Raw genomic sequence first — 6,070 nt, forward strand, 5'->3', positions numbered from 1 at the left:
ATTACAATTCAAGATGAGATTTGGGTGGGGACACAAAGGCTAACCATATCGCTAGTCTAGTACAGCAGTTAAAAATATAAACTCCGAATCAAACCTTCTTGGGATCAAACCCCATTCCTCCACTTAACATTACAGTCTGTTAAAGAAAGTTATTCAGCTTCTCTTTCCTCAATTTTCTTATTAGAAAATGGCTATAAATATGGAGATGGCTAATTCATATGAATGTTATGAAGATTAAAAGAGTTAATGCAAGTAGTGCATTAGAACTATGTCTGGCCCATAATAAGTAAACCTTAAACAAATATTAGCTATCAGCTATGAACTACAGGAAAGAGTGCACACACACGCACACACGCGCGCGCGCGCGCACACACACACACACACACACACACACACACACACACACAGAAAATAGGTTTACGTTTAGTTCCTGACTTACTTAGCTAAGGATCCAAAATCTTATTAGCAGTCAGACTGCCACTCAGAGCAAGAACAGATGTAGCATGGCTCAACACAGCTGTCACTGGCCTCCAGAGTCATGCACTACCAATGAGATAACAAGGTGACATTTTGCCATATTTAACAAGTTCAGTTATTAGGGTGACACTTCTCTTTGATGCTTAGGGCTTACATCACCATTTGGGGAATAACAAACTAACAAGCTATGCCCTTTAATGGAAAATTACAAATATCTGGGTTCTTGCTGGTTCTTGAGCCAAACCCAGTGCCAGTAAGGCCACAACTTTACCTAAGAAGATGAAGCAGGATCAATGTACAGATATTCCTGAACAGCCTCACTTCCTCCAGCTTGATAGTGTTTGAAAAGACTGATTCCCCACAGATTGCCTCTGTGAAGTAGAACTGGGGTTCTGATCACTGTGGAGATGAAATATCCAAAATTATGGTACCAGCCATAGATCTAATTAGCTCATCAGGAAAAAAAAAAGACATATATAAAAATATGATGAACTTTATAGACCAGATTAGGAGGGATGAAATAAAGATGCAAAATTTTGCAAAAGGAAATATAACACTCTGTGGTAATAAGATAATGCTGCTTGCAGAAAACTGCATTTAAGTTAAGTAGAAAGCAGGTAAGAAAGCATTCTATGTACGAAGAATAAATGAGCATAGGAAAGCAGCAATGCAAAAGGAGAGCTTAGGCAACATAAGTGTTCCAGTTTGATTGAAGTAAGAGATTTACATGAAATTCCACTATGAAACATCATGGAAAACCTGTAGCCTTTGAGGGTATGTACTAAGTGGAAAGATGAAAGTAAAGTATTTCAAAAAGTGTAATCTCTTTTCTCTCTACACTTTTTCTCTAGATGACTCAACAAGTCTCATAGTTTTAAATATTATCTCTGTGATGCCAACTCCCAGACTTCCTTCCTGAACTTCAGTCTAATCTATTACACTCACATGAAGCCAGGCCGTCTCATTCGACTTGGACACCAAGCAAGCATCACAAATTCAGCACATTCAAAGTTGTACTTCCTGAAAACCCCCTGCCAAATCTGCTCCTCTCAGGGCTACTCCCATCTTAGTTAATGGCAACTCCATTCTTCCAGCTACTCAGGCCAAAGATTTTCAAATAATCCTTGACTTTTCTTTTCCCTTCACACCCCACATCCAATCTATCAGAAATTCTGTTAGTTCTACTTTAAGTATATCCCAAACCAGACTCTTCCTCTCACTGGATTTGTACCAAAGCTCCTAGCTGGCCTCTCTGCTTCCTCTCTTACCTCAGCATCATTGCCAGAATGATTCTCTTATCATGTATGTCAGATGTCACTTGCATGTTCAAATTCCTACGAAGGCTAGCCAGCTTAGAGTCAAAACCACACCTCTAATTGTGATCTATGTGGCCCCATTCAATCTGCACTTTTCCACATCATACCTCTCCCCCAACACACACCCTTGCCTCCTACTAGTCATCTTCCAGCTCACTCTGCTCCCCATCGATATTCATAGTCATCTTCCAGCTCACTCTGCTCCCCATCGATATTCATAGTCATCTTCCAGCTCACTCTGCTCCCCATCGATATTCATAGTCATCTTCCAGCTCACTCTGCTCCCTGTCGATATTCAAACATGACAGGCACACTTGCATCTGAGGTCCTTTACACCTGCTTTTCTCTTTGCCTGGAACCTTCTTTCTCCATATGTATTGCCTTCCTCACTCAATTCCTTCAAGTTTTTACGCAAACGCTACCTTTATAGAAGGGCTTTCCTAGCCACTTTAATCCAAAATGTCAATCTTTTTAATATTTTTTCCCTCAGAAAGCCCTGTTCTGACAAAATGTCAATGTCTCATACTCCATACTCCCAGTCTTCCTCCTTCCTTCAATTTTTTTCTCCTTTGCAGTTATCACTGCCTAACATGCTATGTACTTTACTAATTTATCAGTCCTTTTTACTTCTCTAGAAGATAAGCCATCCAAGGTCGTAAGTTTTTGTTTGCTGTTTACTATAACCTTAGTTCCTAAAAGAGTCCTTAGCACATAATAGACACCCAATATTTGTTTAATTAATGAAGAACCTGGCAATGCTATACAAACTACATTAGAAGGAGAAAATATTATAACTAGAATACCATATTCTCAAATTCTCAAAAATATGTGTTTAGTAGCAACAATGCTGCAAGGTTTCTGGAGAATGAAAAGATAAAAAGACCATGTGAGAGAGCGACACAATTAACTGTAATCTAAATATTCACAACTTTCACAAAGAAAATGCTATAAGGACTTGATGGAAAATTCCACTGGTGGGGAACGACTGCAGCAGCCTAGGCATCAGGGGATCAGGCCCTATATTGAACATAATGAAAAAAAATGGAAAGGAAAGCACAGGTGTGATTATAACAATAGACAGAAATAGTTGGTAGAGATTGGCTATTACTTGAACAGGGAAAGAAACACCACAAATTTTCAAGCTTAGAAAATGACACGAACATAGTGCCACTTTTAAAAGGGGGGACTGTGTACAAAATTAACGGAAAAATGACTAGTCCAACATTAAACATGCTTTGTTTGAGGTGACAGCAGACCATATAAGTGGAAATTTCAGGTCACAGTTCTAGCCTGAGAACTGTGACTCACAACTTTAAGAAATACAGAATTAGAAGAGTTTTCCCCACTACAGAGAATTGAAACTGAAAAAGATGAGATTTCTAACCAAAAGAGTAAAGAACACCATGGGAAATAGGTGAACTTACATGTCAGGGGAAACAAGGGGTGCAAATGAACATGACAGACAAAAGGAAGTTAAAGAGGAAAAAATAAAACCAGGACACATCAAAATCCATATAAATATAAAAATTTATTCAGGATTTTAAAAATAACCAAACTACCACCACTTTCAGATTTAATAATTTTGCAAATATGTTCATTTAGGTACTCAAAATCTCAGATGAAACCAAAGAAATACTTCAGTCTTCATTTAAAATTGTCAGACTGGTATTATTATTTTCCTGGTAACCTCTGAAACAAAAATCAGCTCGTATACTTTTGCACATTTAATTGGATTGTAGTTTGGATGTAAGATAAAGAATGTGATGCAACAAGTCTCTGTCACCCAGGAATCCACATAATATCATGGAAAGTTGTGCAGCCTTCTTTATAATTGTAATTCAACCCTGCTCAGCATGTGGCCCAGTTCCATATATATAAAGAGCATTTAATGTATATTCATTTATAAAAGTAGCAAATAAGACAAGAAAGAAAATACCAAAATGGGTAGATTTCAAGTAACTAATTCTGTGGAGAAATGGGAAATGGAGAGCTATTGTCTAATGGATACAATGTTTTGGTTTGAGAAGATGAAAAAGGGTGGTGGCAACTGTTGTATAATGATGTGAATGTACCTAATGCCACTGAATTGTGCACTTAAAATAGTTAAAATGGTAAATTCTATGTTATGTATATTTTACCACAATAAAAAAAATAACTAGTTCAGCTCACATTTTATGCTATAAGCTAAATGTTAGTTCTCCAAGAACAATGGTTATATCAATATTCTTTTTAATCTCAGGTCTCTGAATTCATTATTGCAATTCAATAATGAGGAAAAGCTTCGGTCCAAGATGAAACTGACAAAGGAAAATAGAGAACAAGATAAAAACAGGGTTTTTCTATTTAAAATAATTTTTTTCTTTTTTTTTTTTTTTTTTTTTTTTTTGAGACAGATTTTCAATCTTGTTGCCCAGGCTGGAGTGTAGTGGTGCAATTTCTGCTCACTGCAACCTCCGCCTTCTGGGTTCAAGTGACTTTTCTTGCCTCAGCCTTCCGAGTAGCTGGGACTACAGTCACACAGCACCATGCCTTGCTAATTTTGTATTTTTAGTAGAGACAGGGTTACACCATGTTGCCCAGGCTGCTCTCAAACTCCTGACCTCAGGTGATCCACCCACCTCAGCCTCCCAAAGTGCTGGGATTACAGGCGAGAGCCACCATGCCTGGCCTAAAATAATTTTTAACAACTATTTTTCTTTACATTTTACTTATGTCACTTCATATTAAAGCTACAATACATTTAGCAATTACATTAATAAGTCAACCATCTAATGTTTTAAAGGTTAAATTAAAAAGCAATGTTTCAAATACATAAAATTTAAAACATACTTAGTACTACTAGCCCCGTGGAAAGTCAGCCATAAACATATGGGGAATGAAAGGTTTTCATCATGCCATAGCTCAAGCAGTAACCAAATGAATAGGAAATGCTCCTTTTATCTGGTGTCTTCAGCTTTCCATAAATTTGATTTTTAATTCTGCCAGAACTCTCTCCTCCCTGGTCACCACAAAACATATCACCACACCTCTACTCCATTTGTGGTCCAAAACCTTATCATTCCTACCTGAAACAACCCAGTGCACTACAACCATCCAAATGCTATTTAACCTTCAAGTAAAGATCTCACCTCCAACATAAAATCATCTTCGACCAGGCCAAAACATACTGATTGCTTCACTGCTAAATTCTCATATCTCTTGTAGTCTAATCAGTGCTTCTCAAGCAATCTACGGTGAGGTGCAATTTTTTAATTTTTCTATGCCATTATGGACTGATACTTTTATAAAATGAAATTAAGATGATTACCAGAAATTTTTATAAACATGCAAACTAGGCCGGGCGCGGTGGCTCATGCCTGTAATCCCAGCACTTTGGAAGGCCGAGGTGGGCGGATCGTGAGGTGAGGAGATTGAGATTATCCTGGCTAACACAGTGAAACCCTGTCTCTACTAAAAATACAAAAATTAGCCAGCCGTTGTGGTATGCGCCTGTAGTCCCAGCTACTCAGGAGGCCGAGGCAGGAGAATGGCGTGAACCCAGGAGGCAGAGCTTGCACTGAGCCGAGATAGCGCCACTGCACTCCAGCCTAGACGACAAAGCGAGACTCTGTCTCAGGAGAAAAAAAAAAAGGAAATTAGAAGTCAAATTTTTTATTACAAATTTCAACCAATATAAAACTACCCTGTCAAATGACTATTAAAATTTCTAAAGCTTATTCTCAATTTCTTTACTTATATTCCAGCAAAGCAGTAATAAACAGTTCATGGACTGACATCCGTCTACAGAACACACTTTGAGTAGAAATAAACAATTCAGGGCTTCAGTCAATAAATATTTATGATATACTCAGCATGAAATCTTCACCATGCTAGATACTGAAGGACAACGACAAAGGTATAAAGCAAAGGCTTTTCCTTTAGAGAGTCTATACTTCTATACTTTGTAAGGAAGAACATGAAGAAGTGTAAAACAATTACAAATAATATGGATAAATAAGCTTTGTTGATAATTAGAGGAAAAACATTACTAAATTTGCAGCAGTCAGGATGGAAGACTTGAAAAAAGTGAAATCTGAATTCAACATTTATGTTTCAATAGGACTCAGATATGGAAAAGATAGTTACTCTAGAGAATAGAGACCACATGTACAAAAGTAAAAGAATGAACACGGCATGTAGATAACACAATAAACTGAGTAGCTCTCAGTAGAAGGACAAGTACTGATAGGCAGGTATTGAAAGCCAATCAGAGTTCACACAGAAATATGAGCAAGGAA

Source organism: Rhinopithecus roxellana, chromosome 5 (assembly GCF_007565055.1).
Source record: "Rhinopithecus roxellana isolate Shanxi Qingling chromosome 5, ASM756505v1, whole genome shotgun sequence".
Taxonomy (NCBI): domain Eukaryota; kingdom Metazoa; phylum Chordata; class Mammalia; order Primates; family Cercopithecidae; genus Rhinopithecus; species Rhinopithecus roxellana.